The sequence below is a fragment of the Sarcophilus harrisii genome, chromosome X (genome assembly GCF_902635505.1).
Source record: "Sarcophilus harrisii chromosome X, mSarHar1.11, whole genome shotgun sequence".
NCBI lineage: Eukaryota > Metazoa > Chordata > Mammalia > Dasyuromorphia > Dasyuridae > Sarcophilus > Sarcophilus harrisii.
This window is the reverse complement of record NC_045432.1, coordinates 1,756,298-1,775,249: the sequence shown is the minus strand read 5'-3', so window position 1 is coordinate 1,775,249 and position 18,952 is coordinate 1,756,298.

Genomic DNA, 18,952 nt, shown 5'->3' with positions numbered 1-18,952 from the left:
ACACAAGCACACAAGCATTGCTTCCATCAATTCCATTGAGCTATTACCTTGTTTCAAGTTCTGGCTCATAACAGGTTGAGATATAACTAAAACCTGCAAATGTTTGATTATTTTAGATAAACAAACATTTTCCTCCTTTTCCCCATACAGATCTTTTCATTAGCATTTTAAGTACCTAATATGGTAAAGAGTGTGTTACTGTATTCTTTGTTCCTGGGAGGAAAAGTCAGAAGGGGTAGGGGCTTCTAATTAGAGTCTATATAATCTTGTGTTTTACAGTTTGCACTTTGCACTCCTCTACTGACACTTTGTTGGGAGTTGCCCTTTCTCAAAAGATCATAACAAATCCTTTTTTGCTTTTTATCTTGAGAGTCCCTGATTTTAATTCATGTAAGGGTTGATGCCCCACACAGCATAAAGATTTCTAGCCATTTTGATGAGGGGTGAGAATTAAGGGTAAGAGATCGCCTAACAGCAATGGGATCCCCTTGGCCAGTGGCAGGCTTTGCAAAAGAATTTGCAAAACCTTATACAGGCACGAGGTTTGTGGCAAAGAATGGGATTTATTTACACTAAGAAGACAACTTGCTAGGAAAACAGCCTTCTTAGTGGGCAAGGTCCTGTTAGGGATATAGCAAAGGTGGGTTAACACTGAGAACATATTTTCAGCAGTGGGCAAAATCCTGTTAGAACATCTGCAAAGATGTCTAAGCATACAGTGCTAGATATATTGGGGCTGCTTTGATCTTTTGCCCCAAGCCTGGGGCCAACTCCTGAAACACTGATTTTCAATTCAATTCATTTCAAAATTGAATGAGATTACTTAACTGGGAGTTTGAGCCTCTCAATGTTGAAAATGCCTTAGGCAAAAATTTCCAATTAAAAACAGATTATTTATCTTGGGAAAGCCATGGCCCCTCCCAGAGGAGAGCTTGAGACCCTGAATCACCTTTCCCCCACAAATTAAAAAGGACACAGTTCAGTTTCAGGACCCACCAAATATTAAAGGGACACAGTTTACAACATTTCCCCAAAAGATCTGTTTACATCAATTTGAATTTTTCCTCGGCACCACAAAGAGACCAGGAGTTGTTGTGCCACAGTTCTCTTTTAATGTCCTGACCCAGTTTCCTTAATTGTCCCATTCAGTTACTCTGTCTCAGGTTATAATAATTTCCTTTTAATGTTAGGATAAAGGTCTTATATCTTAGACCTTAGGCCAGTGGTTCTCAAACCTTTGTTCTCAGTATCTTCATGTTGTTAAAAAAAAACAACAAAAAAAAAAACAAAAAAAAAAAACTATCGAGGATCTGTTCAAAGAGTTTTTGTTCACATGGGTTATATTTATAGCTATTTACTATATTAGAATAAAAAATAATTTTGAATTTGTAGACCATCTGAAAGGGTTTCAGAGACCCCAACAATTCTTTGGACTACACTTTGAGGACCACTGCCTTAGGCTATAGTCATTCCCTCTTAATGTTTGATGGGATAAAGGTCTTTATCCATTTTAGACATCATTAGCATATCAGGAGTCTCTTCAATACCTCCCTCCATTATGTCATCCTAAGTGCCTGCCTCCACTATGTCATCCTCATCCTAGGTTCCTCCCCCATTAGGTCATCCCCATCCAGGTACCTCCCCATTATGTTATTGTTCTTGTTACACTATAAAAGAATCTTGCATCTGACATTCATTGCTGGATTCTTTGAGACAGTAGTCTCATTCAGCCCTGGGACCAAACCATGGATCCATTTGGTCCCAATAAATCTCTCTACTAAATAAATTGTTAAATTGTTTTCTAACCTCTATCTTGCTCAGTTTCTCCAGCATTACATTTTGGAGTTCCCCAGTGAGATGTTAGAAAATGAGGATTAGAGATTAGAGACTTTTGGGTCTCTGCCTTGGGCCTCACGGTGGCTGCAGGTCTGAATTCTTGGCCTGAAGAGGCCGGCCCCCAGATTTTTTTCCAGAGCCTCTGGAGAAGAGAGCAGTTTCCAGCCTGATGATAGACATCCCCATTTCAGGCACAGGAGAGTAAGTCTGTCTGGGTACCTTTTGGGGTATCATCTGGTTAAGTCTTAAGACCTGTTCTGTTCTGTATGCTAGCATCTGGATTCCTAGATTATGAAATGCTGATAGGCATGAATTCTGGGAGTAGGGTCTTCTGGACACAGGGGATACTACCTGGGTGTCTAAGACACATCTGTGTGCCAGTTGGTGTTGGAATCTTTACTAAAGTGTTAAGACATTTCTTTACAAAGTGTTAAAGACATTGGAGTTAATTTAATCTTAGAGTTATTTTGGGCCAGAACTTGAAACAAGATACTAAGTGGAACTGATTGAACAATGCTTGTGTTCACACCTTTAAAGAGCTCATAAGTATCTAAGTACTCAATGGAGTTCACTCCTTTGGGAGAGTCCAGGGCTAGTATGAGAGCTGAATTCACACCTCCCTTAGGACCAGAGAGCACTCCAGGAGATAACCCAGAATCCCTCTCCCCCAGAAGGCGGAGTTAACCTTTGGGAGATCACAAATATAGGGAGCTTTTGAAGCTTGAAGTTACTTCTTCTGGTGGGACAGACTGGAGATTGAGAAGCCACGAGTTGGAGCTGGCTGGAGGCTGAAGAAAGCAGAGGCAGAAGCCAAGGACAAAGCTGCAACATCTCTTGGAGCCAGGCAGAGAGATAGGCCTCAACTAACCGGGCTGTTTTGGAAGGAGAAATAAACGTTTGCATTTTAGCAGCTGGCTGCAATTTTGGAATAATTATTTATTGCAACTGAGAATAAGGCTGCCTTCCAAGAAAAACCCATCACAAGTTGGCACAACTCTGGGCATTCCAGAGTATAAATCTGGATGTCTTTTAAGACACCATCTGGCAAAAAAAAAAAAAAAAAAACAAAAAAAACACGGCTCCGTTTGGATTATAGGAGGAAAGACGGGAGTTCACAACTTCCCTTAGGGCTATTCTTTCCACATAGCCCCTGGTCTGTGTTAAATGTTTTGACTGAGCAGTCTATGTGTGTTCTGTGTTCTGTGTGATTTGTTTGTCGGTTTTGTTAATTTAAGAGCTCTATTAAATTTGAGAACAATGATCAATTTTGGGAATTGGTTATTTCAATACAGAACTCCAGCTGGAGAAAACATTTGATTAGGAATTTTAGGATGATTCTAAATTTGGGAAATAATTTTACTATTGCCTTTGCATGCCAGATTTGTTCTGAGTATTCTTTTGGGCAGTTTTAAAATTGTGGGAAACATTTCAGAAAAAGAAATAGAACAGGCAATTAAACAACTCCCTAAGAAAAAAATCCCCAGGACCAGATGGATTTACATGTGAATTCTACCAAACATTTAAAGAACAATTGGCCCCAATGCTATATAAATTGTTGATACAATAGGGAATGAAGGAGTTCTACCAAATTCCTTCTATGACACAGACATGGTACTGATACCTAAACCAGGTAGGTTGAAACAGAGAAAGAAAATTATAGACCAATCTCCCTAATGAATATTGATGCTAAAATCTTAAATAAGATATTAGCAAAAAGACTACAGAAAATCATCCCCAGGATAATACACTATGATCAAGTAAGATTTATACCAGGAATGCAGGGCTGGTTCAATATTAGGAAAACTATCAATATAATTGGCCATATTAATAACCAAATTAACAAAAACCATATGATCATCTCAATAGATGCAGAAAAAGCATTTGACAAAATCCACCATCCATTCCTATTAAAAACTCTTGAGAGTATAGGAATAAATGGACTTTTCCTTAAAATAATCAGCAGCATCTATTTAAAACCATCAGTAAGCATCATATGTAATGGGGACAAACTGCAACCATTCCCAATAAGATCTGGAGTGAAACAAGGTTGCCCACTCTCACCGTTACTATTTAATATTGTATTAGAAACGCTAGCTTTGGCAATAAGAGCTGAGAAAGAGATTAAAGGTATAAGAATAGGCAAAGAAGAAACCAAATTATCACTCTTTGCCGATGACATGATGGTATACTTAGAGAACCCCAGAGATTCTACTAAAAAGTTATTAGAAATAATCCACAACTTTAGCAAAGTTGCTGGTTATAAAATAAACCCACATAAGTCATCAGCATTCTTATATATCACTAACAAAATCCAACAGTCAGAGTTACAGAGAGAAATTCCATTTAAAGGAACTACTGATAATATAAAATATTTAGGAATCTGTCAAGGGAAAATCAGAAACTTTATGAGCAAAATTACAGACCACTTTTCACACAAATTAAGTCTGATCTAACCAATTGGAAAAATAGTAAATGCTCTTGGATAGGACGAGCAAATATAATAAAGATGACAATATTACCTAAACTAATCTATTTATTTAGCGCTATACCAGACTCTCAAAAAACTATTTTAATAACCTAGAAAACATAAGAACAAAATTCATATGGAAAAACAAAAGGTCAAGAATTTCAAGGGAATTTAATGAAAAAAAATTCAAATGAAGGTGGCTTAGCTGTACCAGATCTAAAATTATATTATAGAGCAGCAGTTACCAAAACTATTTGGTATTGGCTAAGGAATAGATTAGTTGATCAGTGGAATAGATTGGGTTCAAGGATAAACAGTCAACAAATATAGCAACCTAGTCTTAGACAAACCCAAAGATCCCAGCTTTTGGGATAAGAACTTACTGTTTGATAAAAATTGCTGGGAAAATTGGAAACTAATATGGCAGAAACTAGGCATTGATCCACACTTAACACTGTACACCAAGATAATATCAAAATGGGTTCATGACCTAGGCATAAAGAATGAAATTATTAATAAATTAGAGGAACACAGTATAGTTTACCTCTCACGACCTGTGGAAGGAGAAGGAATTTATGACCAAAGAAGACCTAGAGATCATTACTGATCACAAAATAGAAAATTTCGACTATACCAAACTGAAAAGTTTTTGTACAAACAGAACTAATGCAGATAAGATTAGAAGGGAAGCAATAAACTGGGAAAATATTTTTACAGTCAAAGGTTCTGATAAAGGCCTCATTTCCAAAATTTCTAGAGAATTAACTCTAATTTATAAAAAATCAAGGCATTCTCCAATTGAAAAATATTCAAAGGATATGAACAGACAATTCTCAGATGAAGAAATTGAAACTATTTCTAGTCATATGAAAAGATGCTCCAAGTCATTATTAATCAGAGAAATGCAAATTAAGACAACTCTAAGATACCAGTACACACCTGTCAGATTGGCTAAGATGACAGGAAAAAATAATGATGATTGTTGGAGGGGATGCGGGAAAACTGGGACATTGATGCATTGTTGGTGGAGTTCTGAACGAATCCAACCATTCTGGAGAGTAGTTTGGAACTCTGCTCAAAAAGTTATCAAACTGTGCATACCCTTTGATCCAGGAGGGTTACCTACTGGGCTTATATCCCAAAGAGATTATAAAGAAGGGAAAGGGACCTGTATGTGCACGAATGTTTGTGGCAGCCCTCTTGTAGTGGCTAGAAACTGGAAACTGAGTGGATACCCATCAGTAGGAGAATGGCTGAATAAATTGTAGTATATGAATATTATGGAATATTATTGTTCTGTAAGAAATGACCAACAGGATGATTTCAGAAAGGCCTGGAGAGACTTACATGAACTGATGCTGAGTGAAATGAGCAGGACCAGAAGATCATTATATACTTCAACAACAATACTATATGATGACCAGTTCTGATGGACCTGGCCATCTTCAACAATGAGATGAACTAAATCATTTCCAATGGAGCAGTAATGAACTGAACCAGCTATGCCCAGAGAAAGAACTCTGGGAGATGACTAAAAACCATTACATTGAATTCCCAATCCCTGTATTTATACCCACCTGCATTTTTTATTTCCTTCACAAGCTAATTGTACAATATTTCAGAGTCTGATTCTTTTGTACAGCAAAATAACGGTTTGGTCATGTTTATTTATTTTGTATCTAATTTATATTTTAATATATTTAACATCTACTTGTCATCCTGCCATCTGGGGGAAGGGGTTGGGGGTAAGAGGTGAAAAATTGAAACAAGAGGTTTGGCAATTGTTAATGCCTGTAAAGTTACTCATACATGTAACCTGTAAATAAAAGGCTATTAAATTAAAAAAAAATTGTGGGAAATAATTTTACTGTTGCCTATGCTGGCTAGATTGAGTTATCTTTAAGTATAAGATCTTAAAAGAACAATAGCTTATTAAAGAAGTTCTGTTAACTTGCCTGAAAGGGGTCATGTGCTTTAAGTAAGTAAAGTATGTAGCAAAAAGGATCTGACTTTTCTGAAGGCTTCAACTCTGGCCAAGTTGGAGCTTAGGAGAAGTCCATTGGAAATAATGGCCATGTGGGGCCAGAGGGAGAAAAAAAAAAACTATCTAATTACAACATTGTCATGTTATCCTTTAAATCCAGCTCTCCTGAGCATGTAAATTTTATGGAATCTTACCCCCCTCATCTTCTCCTCCTTCCCCCTTCCTGCTCCCCGGCTGATTTCTGCTACTTTAAATGTTGGTGGGATAGGAATCTTTTGTCTTCAAAGGTGAAGATTAAAATCACCCCTCCTGCTACTTCAATTGAGCATCTAGTTAGCCTGAAGTGCAGGTGAGTTCACCTCTTCTCCCTCCTGCCTCTTTGGAGGTGGAGGGGGGGAAGGAAAGAATTCCATGTGGCCACCCTTCCCTCTTACTCCACCTCCAAAGAATTCTTTCCTTCCCCCCTTTAAACTGTTCCAGACTTTTTTTTTTTTATCAAGTTGTAGCCCCCTGGTTTTGGATAAAAGGAACAAATTGATTTGTATAAATATGAAGTTATGGTAAATATCCGTTTAGGATTTGTCCAAAACTTTGGTTAATGGGATTTTGTTATTGGAGGTAAAATTTCTTGGGCTTGTAGTTATTACATATTATTACATTACATTTACATATTAACTACAAGTATGTCACTGCATTTTTTCCTCCTGTAATTGATTTCTATAATCAGAACAATGGTCAATAAGAAACTGTTAATGCAATTCAATTATGTCATACCTTGCTGTTTCCAATCTGGTTATCTATAATCATTATACCCTAAATACTTGAGCAAATAAGTATTTAGTCTGGTCATCTATCAGTTACTAGATATTTTGTCTGGACATTCAAGTTTTTTTTAAGGTTTATAACTAATGAGAGGCCACATCTTGTAGCAGTCCTTGTGGACCAATCTTTCTATTTCAGACTGTTCTAACTTTTCTTTGTTAGATTTGTTTTTGTTTTTAGATTTGGTCAAATTACAAATATATTGACTTGCTTCTGGGACCTAGATCCGAGCATTGATTGTCAGCATGCCACACTACACCCATCCCTCTCCCTGGACTGAGCATCTCCGACCATCTTGAGCAGGAAGCAGTTTTTGAGAAAACCATTACCCCTGCTCCTGATGTAATTTGGACTGATATGGGGGAGTGAGAAAGTGGCTGAATTGTTAGAATTTTAACTGTATTGCTGTGTTTAAGACTTGGAAGGGAAACTGTTAAACTTGTGTAACTATTGCTATTATGTTGGAGGGATTTTTAGTCTGTTATGTATATATATAGAAATTTTGATTCATTCTTGGGATTTATATGTGGAATGGTTATTTGATAATTCCTTTCCATAAGAAATAAAAGGAGGAAGATATAGGAAATTGGGGAAACTGGGGTATTTTCTTAGATACTTCTGCTCCATCCCCTATCTTACTAGTTCAGATTTAATTGAAAGTCCTTTAAACAGTTTTCATTTTTCACTCCTTGCTTAAATTCACTGGAATTATGTGCTGCTCATGCTTTATCTTAGAAATCCCTCATTCTGTTGGAATTGCCCTGGCAGGACTTCTGGCCAAGATGGCGGAGAGGACCCACACATCTACTTAAGCTCCATGGTTTCTCTTAGAATAATTTATTTCATGACAAGCCTCAGAATTACTGCTTGACTGAAAAAAAAAAAAAACACAAATAATTACCAAGAGAAGATATACTCGAAATTTGCCAGAAAAAGGTCTGTTTTTGCCTGCAGGTGGGGACAGTTAGAACAGGTGCAGGAAGGCAGGCAGTGGCAGCACAGCAGACAGAATAAGGCAGACAGCTCACAGCTGAGCAGACTAGAGGGGTATGGGGTGTGATCTCAGCCATTTCTGTGGAGAGAGCTTTGACACAGTGTTGTCTACTTTGCCCTGACAGCAAGTCAGTAGACAAGCAGAAAAGCTAAAATCACAGGGGGTGAAGACTATAACTCTGAAAAGCTACGGTCTTTTGGAACCTGGCCACACCCACCCAGAGTGTCTCAGCACGCTCTCAGAGTCTCAGAGCACAGACACAGCACAGCCATTGCTGTCCTGCTAGTGCCCTGCTGCTGCCCCCTGCAGTCTGTAGAGGAAGCTCAGTAATACCATTCGGCGCCTCCCCAAAAAAAAAAAAAAAAGCAGACCACTTGTTTTTCTTTGTTAATTTGTTTACTTTGACAAAATGAGCAAAAACTTAAAGTGCACTCAAACTATTGATAGCTTCTATATGGATAGAGTGCAGACTTTAAACCTTGAGGAGACTAAAAACAGACTGTCTCCAGATGAATCCCTAAAGGGAGATGATCTGGTCTTCAACACATAAGACTCTCATAGAAGAAATTAAAAAGGCTCTCACAAAAGACCTAGGGGAAAAAGGGAAAAGGAAAGGGAAGCTTGGCAAGAGAATCTGATCAGTTATCCCACTCATTTAAAGATAGAGTGGATAAAGAAATCAAATCCTTGAAAAACAGAATTAGTGAGTTGGAAAGAGAAAATAACTCTCTAAAAAATAAAATTGGCAAAATGGAAAAAAATTCCATAGAACGAAACAGGTCACTTAAAAACTCCATTGGACAATTAGAAAAAAGATATAAAAAGTGAGTGAAGAAAATACTTCATTGAAAATCAAAATCAAAGACATGGAATTGAATGGCTCTGAGGAGACACCAAGAATCAGTCAAGCAAAACCAAAAATATGAAAAAATGGGGAAAAATGTCAAATACCTTCTTGGGAAAACAACAGACCTAGAAAATAGATCTAGGAGAGAAAATGTGAGAATTATTGCACTCCCTGAAAAATATGATGAAAAAAAGATCCTGGACACTATTTTCCAGGAAATTATCAAAGAGAACTGCCCAGAAGTCATAGAAACAAAGGGTAAAATAGAAATTGAAAGAATTCATCGATCACCTACTGAAAGGGATCCTAAAATCAAAACACCAAGAAATATAGTGGCCAAATGCCAGAACCATCAGACCAAGGGAAAAATACTAAAAGCAGCTAAGAAAAAAAAAATTCAAATATTGAATAGCCATAATAAGGATAACTTAGGGTCTAGCATGGTCCACATTAAAGGATCGAAGGGCCTGGAATCTAAGATTCCAAAAGGCTAAGGAATTTGTCATGTAGCCAGAAATAACTTACTCAGCCAAATGAGCATTTTCTTCCAGGGAAGAAAATAGACATTCAATGAAATAAGTGAATTTCATCTATTTTGATGAAAAAACCAAAACTAAACAAAAGGTTTGATCTACAAATATAGAACTCAAGAAATAGCTAAGAAGTAAAAAGAAATCTTGGGAACTATATTTCTGCTATAAAGATATATAAAGAACACATATATACTTTGTTCTAGAAACTAGAGGTGAAAAGGAAATTGTACCAGAAAAAGGCTAAAGTGGGGGTAATGTTAAGATCGTGTATTTTAAGATCAGCACGAGACAGGAATTCAGGTTAGGGAAAATCGTCAGTCTTTATTCTCAGTGAAGAAGGATCGGAGGTGGAAGAGAATCAGCGATAGCAATGTGTGCAGCTGAGTCAAGAAGCTAGCTCGACCAGCAGCCACACAACCAGCAGCTCGGAGTCTCGAACCCAGCCCAATCTCCCCAGCTTGTCTTCTTCCTCTCTCTCTGCCTCCACCCACCAAAATCGTCATTTCCTATACAACACATCAGGACTTGCACGGAGAGTGGGCAGGGACCATTCTTTATCCAATCATGTATATTAATAGAGTATAGCCCAATTACTATCTAGCCTCATGTACTTGGGACCTCAGTGCATCAGCTCAAACCTCAGCCCATTACAGGGTAATACATCTCACAGAGAGGCAAAGGAAACCTATTATATCTGAGAGAAAGAATGGAGGGGGATGAGCATAGTATGTATCTTACTGCCATCAGAATTGGTTTAAAGAGAAAAATATTAGATATATTCGATTTACGGTGAAACTTCTCCCACCTCATTGAAAAGTGGGAAGGGAAAAGAGAAAAGGGAAAAAGTAAGCCAAGCGGAAAGGAATACAGAAGTGGTGAGGAAGGGGGTAAGTTAGAAGGAGGAAAACTAAGGGGGGGGGGAGGGATACTAAAAAGGGAGGGCTGTGAGAAGCAAGTGGTGCTCACAAGTTTAATACTCGGGAGGGGGGTAAGGGAGAAGGAAAGGAGAAAAAGCATAAGCAGGGGTTAACAAGATGGTATATAATACAGAATTAGTCATTTTAATCATAAATGTGAGTGGGGTAAACTCCCCCATAAAGAAGAAGCGGTTAGCAGACCGCATTAAAAGCCAGAATCCTACAATATGTTGTTTACAGGAAACCAACTTGAAGCAAGTTATACATAGAGAGTAAAGGTAAAAGGTTGGAGCAAAATCTGCTGTGTTTCAGGTGAAGTCAAAAAACCAGGGGTAGCCATCCTGATCTCAGATCAAGCAAAAGCAAAAATTGACCTAATTAAAAGAGATAAGGAAGGGCACTATCTCTTGCTAAAGGTTAGCATAGATAATGAAGCAATATCAATATTAAATATATATGCACCAAGTGGAGCAGCATCTAAATTCTTAAAAGAGAAATTAAGAGAGCTGCAAGAAGAAATAGATAGCAAAACTATAATAGTGGGAGATCTCAACCTTGCACTCTCAGAATTGGATAAATCAAACCACAAAATAAATAAGAAAGAAGTCAAAGAGGTAAACAGAATACTAGAAAAGTTAGATATGATAGATCTTTGGAGAAAACTAAATGGAGACAGAAAAGAGTAGACTTTCTTCTCAGCAGTTCATGGAACTTATACAAAAATTGACCATATATTAGGACATAAAAACCTCAAACTCAAATGCAGTAAGGCAGAAATGGTAAATGCATCCTTTTCAGACCATGATGCAATGAAAATTACATTCAATAAAAAGGGAGAGGAAAATAGAACAAAAAATAATTAGAAACTAAATAATCTCATACTAAAGAATGATTGGTTGTGAAACAGCAACTCATAGACATAATGACTTCACCCAAGAAAATGACAATAAGAAAGCATCATACCAAAATGTGTGGGATGCAGCCAAAGAGGTAATAAGGGGAAATTTCATATCTAGAGGTCTAGTTGCAAAAAAATAGAAAAAGAGAAGGTTATTGAATTGGGCTTGCAACTAAAAATGCTGGAAAAGGAACAATTAAAAACCCCCAGTCAAACACTAAACTTGAAATTCTAAAAATAAAAGGGGAGATCAATAAAATTGAAAGTAAAAAAAAAATTATTGAATTAATTAATAAAACTAAAAGTTAGTTCTATAAAGAAACCAACAAAATATACAAACCTTAGTAAATCTGTTTTAAAAAAGAAAGAGGAAAATCTAATTGTTAGTCTTAAAAATGAAAAGGGAAAACTCACCACTAACGAAAAGGAAATTAGAGCAATAATCAGGAGTTACTTTTCCCAACTTTATTTTTTTATTTTTTTTTATTATAACTTTTTACTGACAGAACCCATGCCAGGGTAATTTTTTACAACATTTTCCTTGCGCTCACTTCTGTTCCGATTTTTCCCCTCCCTCCCTCCACCCCTCCCCTAGATGCCAAGCAGTCCTATATATGTTAAATATGTCCCAGTATATCCTAGATACAATATATGCATCCAGAATAAAACAGTTCTCTTGTTGCACAGGGAGAATTGGATTCAGAAGTTAAAAATGACCCGGAAATATAAACAAAAATGCAAACAGTTTTCATTCATTTGCCAGTGTTCTTTCTTTGAGTGTAGCTGCTTCTGTCCATCATAGATCAATTGAAACTGAATTAGGTCTCTTTGTCAAGGAAATCCACATGCATCAGATTACATCTTCATACAGTATCATTGTTGAGGTATATAATGATCTCCTGGTTCTGCTCAATTCACTCAGCATCAGTGCATGTAAGTCTCTCCAAGCCTCTCTATATTCATCCTGCTGCTCATTTCTTACAGAACAATAATAGTCCATAACATTCATATACCACAATTTACCCAACCATTCTCTCACTGATGGGCATCCATTCATTTTCCAGTTTCTAGCCACTATAAACAGGGCTGCCACAAACATTTTGGCACATACAGGTCCCTTTGCCTTCTTTAGTATCTCTTTGGGATATAAGCCCAGTAGAAACACTGCTGGGTCAAAGGGTATGCACAGTTTGATAACTTTTGGGGTATAATTCCAGATTCCTCTCCAGAATAGTTGGATTCGTTCACAACTCCACCAACAACGCATCAGTGTCCCAGTTTTCCCGCAGCCCCTCCAACATTCATCATTATTTTTTTCCTGTCATCTTAGCCAATCTGACAGGTGTGTAGTGGTATCTCAGAGTTGTCTTAATTTGCAATTCTCTGATCAATAGTGATTTGGAACACTTTCATATAAGTGGTAATAGTTTCAATTTCATCATCTGAAAATTGTTCATATCCTTTGACCATTTATCAATTGAAGAATGACTTGATTTCTTATATATTAGAATCAATTCTCTATATATTTTGGAAATGAAGCCTTTATCAGAACCTTTAACTGTGAAGATGTTTTCTCAGTTTGTTGCTTCCCTTCTAATTGTGTTTGCATTAATTTTATTTGTACAAAGGCTTTTTAATTCGATGTAATCAAAGTTTTCTATTTTGTGATCAGTAATGGTCTCTAGTTCATCTTTGGTCACAAATTTCTTCCTCCTCCACAAGTCTAAGAGATAAACTATCCTATGTTCCTCTAATTTATTTATAATCTCGTTCTTTATGTCGAAATCATGGACCCATTTTGATCTTATCTTGGTATACAGTGTTAAGTTTGGGTCCATGCCTAATTTCTGCTATACTAATTTCCAGTTATCCCAGCAGTTTTTGTCAAATAATGAATTCTTATCCCAAAAGTTAGGATCTTTGGGTTTGTCAGACACTAGATTGCTATAGTTGACTATTCTGTGTTGTGAACCTAACCTGTTCCACTGATCAATTAATCTATTTCTTAGCCAATACCAAATGGTTTTGGTGACTGCTGCTTTATAATATAGTTTTAGATCAGGTACAGCTAGTTTGCCGAACTTTATGCCAATAAATTTGATAACTTAAATGAAATGGAAGAATGTCTTCAAAAATATAGCTTGCTCAGATTAACAGAGGAATAAGTAAATAGTCTAAACAGTCCCATTTTAGAAAAAGAAATAGAACAAGTTTTTAATCAATTCCCTAAAAAAAATCCCTAAGACCAGATGGATTTACATGTGAATTCTACCAAACATTTAAAGAACAATTAACTCTAATGCCATATAAACTATGTGAAAAAATAGGGATTGAAGGAGTCCTTCCAAATTTCTTTTATGACACAGACATAGTACTGATACCTAACCAGGTAGGTTGAAAACAGAGAATGAAAATTATACACCAATCTCCCTAATGAATATTGATGCTAAAATCTTAAATAAAATATTTGCCAAAAGATTACAGAAAATCATTCCCATGATAATACACTATGACAAAGTAGGATTGATACCAGGAATGCAGGGCTGGATCAACATTAGGAAAACTATTAGCATAATAGACTATATCAATAACCAAATTAACAAAAACCACATGATCATCTCAATAGATGCAGAAAAAGCATTTGATAAAATCCAACATCCATTTCTAATAAAAACACTTGAGAGGATAGGAATAAATTGACTTTTCCTTAAAGTAGTCACAAGCATATATTTAAAACCGTCAGTAAGCATCATATATCATGGGGATAAACTGGAACCATTCCCAATAAGATCAGGAGGGAAACATGGTTGCCCACTATCACCATTATTATTCAATATTGTATTAGAAATGCTAGCCTTGGCAATAAGAGTCGAGAAAGAGATTAAAGGAATTAGAGTAGGTAATGAGGAAATCAAATTATCACTCTTTGTAGATGACATGATGGTATACTTAGAGAACCCCAGAGATTCTACTAAAAAGCTATTAGAAATAATTCATAACTTTAGCAAAGTTGCAGGATACAAAATAAATCCACATAAATCCTCAGCATTTTTATACATCACCAACAAAATCCAACAGCAAGAGATACAAAGAGAAATTCCATTCAATATAATCATCAATAGCATAAAATATTTGGGAATCTATCTACCAAAGGAAAGTCAGGAATTATATGAGCAAAATTACAAAACACTTTCCACACAAATAAAGTCAGATTTAAATAATTGGAAAAATATTATGTGCTCTTGCATAGGTCTAGCGAATATAATAAAGATGACAATACCCCCTAAACTAATGTATTTATTTAGTGCCATACCAATCAGACTCCCAAGAAACAATTTTAATGACCTAGAAAAATAACAACAAAATTCATATGGAAGAACAAAAGGTCGAGAATTTAAAGGGAAGTAATGGGGAAAAAAATCAAATGAAGGTGACCTAGCTGTACTTGATCGAAAACTATATTATAAAGCAGCAGTCACCAAAACCATTTGGTATTGGCTAAAAAAATAGATTACTTGATCAGTGGAATAGGTTAGGTTCACAGGACAAAATAGTCAATAACTATAGCAATCTAGTGTTTGACAAACCCAAAGATCCAATAAGAATTCATCATTTGACAAAAACTGCTGGGAAAACTGGAAATTAGTATGACAGAAATTAGGCATGGATCCACACTTAACACCATACACCAAGATAAAATCAAAATGTGATTTAGGCATAAAGAATGAGATTACAAATAAATTAGAGGAACATAGGATAATTTACCTCTCAGACTTGTGGAGGAGGAAGGAATTTGTAACCAAAGACAAACTAGAAAGCATTATTGATCACAAAATAGAAAATTTTGATTATATTAAATTTAAAAAAGCCTTTGTACAAACAAAACTAATGCAAAAAAAGATTTAGAAGGGAAGCAACAAACTGAGAAAACATTTCTACAGTTAAAGGTTCTGATAAAAGCCTCATTTCCAAAATATATAGAGAATTGACTCTAATTTATAGGAAACCAAGCCATTCTCCTACTGATAAACGGTCAAAGGATATGAACAGACAATTTTCAGATGATGAAATTGAAATTATTACCACTCATATGAAAGAGTGTTCCAAATCATTATTAATCAGAGAAATGCAAATTAAGACAACTCTGAGATAACACTACACACCTGTCAAATTGGCTAAGATGACAGGAAAAAATAATGATGAATGTTGGAGGGGATGAGGGAAAACCGGGATACTGATTCATTGTTGGTAGAGTTGTGAACGAATCCAACCATTCTGGAGAGCAATCTGGAATTATGCCCCAAAAAGTTATCAATCTGTGCATACCCTTTGATACAGCAGTGTTACTACTGGGCTTATATCCCTAAGACATACTAAAGAAGGGAAAGGGACCTGTATGTGCCAAAATGTTTGTGGTAGCCCTCTTTGTAGTGGCTAGAAACTGGAAAATGAATGGATGCCCATCAATTGGAGAATGGCTGGGTAAATTATGGTATATGAATGTTATGGAATATTATTGTTCTGTAAGAAATGACCAGAAGGATGAATACAGAGAGGCTTGGAGAGACTTACATGAACTGATGCTGAGTGAAATGGGCAGAACCAGGAGATTATCATACACTTCAACAACAATACTGTATGAGGATGGATTCTGATGGAAGTGGATTTCTTCAACAAAGAGAAGATCTAATTCAGTTCCAATTGATCAATGATGGACAGAATCAGCTACACCCAGAGAAGGAACACTGGGAAATGAATGTAAACTGTTTGCATTTTTGTTTTTCTTCCTGGGTTATTTTTACCTTCTGAATCCAATTCTTCCTGTGCAACTAGAGAACTGTTAGGTTCTACACACTATATTGTATCTAGGATATACTGACATATTTAACATTTATAAGATTGCCTGCCTTCTAGGGAGAGGGTGGAGGAGGGAAGGAAAAGTCGGACAGAAATGAATGCAAGGGATAATATTGTAAAAAATTACCCATGCATATGTACTATCAATAAAAAATTATTAAATAAAAAGAATCCGAACAATAGGGAAGCATGAGAAAGAAAAAAAAACAATTAAAAATTGAAAATAGTTTGAGTTGATCTGTGTTTAGATTCCATACTTGTTTTTATGGATGTGGATAACATTTTCTGCCATGAATCTTGGAAGCGTCTTAAAACATTGTATTTCTTGACCAATAGGATGATTTCAGAAAGGCCTGGAGAGACTTACACGAACTGATGCTGAGTGAAACGAGTACGGCCAGGAGATCATTATATACTTCAACAACAACACTATATGATGGCCAGGTCCATCAGAATTGGATCTCAGCAATGACATGAACCAAATCAGTTACAATGGAGCCGTAATGAACTGAACCAGCTACGCCCAGAGAAAGAACTCTGGGAGATGACTATGAACCATTACATTGAATTCCAATCCCTATATTTTTGCCTACTTGCATTTTTTATTTCTTTCACAGGCTAATTATATAATATTTCAGAGTCCTATTCTTTTTGTACAGCAAAATAACAGTTTGGTCATGTATACTTATTGTGTATCTAATTTATATTTTAATATATTGAACATCTACTGGTCATCCTGCCATTTGGGGAGAGGATGGGGGGAAGGAGGGGAAAAATTGGACCAAGAAGTTTGGCAGTTGTCAATGCTATAAAGTTACCCATACATATAACCTGTAAATAAAAGGCTATTAAAATAAAAAATTAAAAAAAAAAACATTGTATTTCTGAGAAGTGCAAAGTCTCTCAAAATTGATTATCTCCACAATGTTGCTTTTACTCTGCATAAAATTCTCCTGATTTTGCTCTCTTTACTCAGCATAAATCCATTTATATCTTTCTGGGTTGTTCTAAAATCCACCTGATCATCATTTCTTATAGAACAATAGTATATCATGACATTCCTATACCACATTTTGTTCAGCCATACCCCAGTTAATGGACATCTCTTCAATTTCTAATCCTCTGCCATCACTAAGAGATGGTATAAATATTTTTGTCTATGTGGGCCTTTTGATGAGAAATAACTCCACTGGACCTGAAAGAGGTGAAGTAAAAATTCTTTACACAACAGGAAAAGTGAGTGATTATAGTAGTAGCACACTTACAGAAGCAAAGGCAAGGCCTTTTATACCTGTCCCAGCCAAGTCCCTCTTCTGCTCTGCCATTGACAGAGCACTAGAGTGCATAACTTCTTAGTTAACTTTTACATACTTGCCCTTTTGTAATGTGTACCTTGTACCATGAATCTCATTATCATTCAAACAAATCCTCACTCTTCCCAGAGGATGAGAGGTGAATGTACATGAGCTTACTAACCTTCAGCATTCCAGGTAAGGCTAAATCTTTCCCCTGCTTAGCTGACTTCTAGCTCCAAAGTAAGATAGAATCACTTGTATCCTATTTTACTTACTCCTGTGCTGACCGTTAACCCATGCCCTATTTAAATAACCTTCAATCTCAAAGACCAAATAAAGACTTTGTTTTGCTTAATTTCTCCTGCTGGCAAACATGATCACATATCCTTTTATGGAAAAAAAAAGATTTTTATACCTCTCATTTTTCTTTTTCCATATTTTATGATCACTTTGGGATTGCAGGATCAAAGGGAATGGCCAATTTTATAATTCTTTGTCAACAGTTACAAATTGATTTCCAGAATGGTTGAGTCACTTCACAATTTCACCAACAATGCATTATAGTTCCAATTTTCTCACATTCTTCACAACACATATTTTCCTTGTTTGTTATATTTGGCCAATCTAATAGATGTGACATGACACCTCAGAGTTGGTCTAATTTGAATTTTTCTGATCAATAGGGATTTAGAGCATTCTGTCATATAACTATAGATAACTAATTTCTTCATCTGAAAACTGCTAGTTCATACATTTTGACCATTTACCAGTTGGGGAATTAACTGTATTCTCATCGGTTAGACTCATTTCTCTATATATTTTAGAAATAAAGGCCTTTATCAGGTGTAAAAAGCAGTTCCCAAATTTCTGCCTTTGTTCTAATCTTAGTTGAAATGGCCTAACTTGTGCAAAACCTTTCAAATTAAATATAATAATAATTATCCATTCTGCATTTCATAATGTTCTCTATCTTCTGTTTGAGTCATAAATTATTCCTTTACCTACAGATCTGATAGGTAAACTATAATTTGCCTTCTTACTTTACTTAGGGTATTATCTTTTATATCAAAGTCATGTACCCATTTTGACTTTATCTTGGTATATGGTTGGTCAGTGCCAAGTTTCTGCCATACCATATTCCAGTTTTCCCAGCGGTTTTTGTCAAATCTTGAGTCCTGGTCAAAGGCTGCCTCCTTTCACTTCCTCAGCTTGCTTTGCTTCTTCAGCTATTCTGGGCCTGCCTGCTCTGTGAGTGATTGGCAGCTGAGTAAAGTTGGCTGGCTCCCTCTCTGCAGAAGATGCTTCTCCAACTGATGGCTATGTGACGTGGGCTGGAAACAGGCTGGCTGGTGTGGAGAATGCTGCCCTTGTAAGGACTCTTGTGGGGGGGGCGGAGCCAAGATGGCGGAGAAGACACACGCGTCTTTCTAAGCTCTTCTCTTACCCTCTTTATCAATATTATATCTAGCCTCAAAAATAGTCTTGACTGCTACAATTCGTAA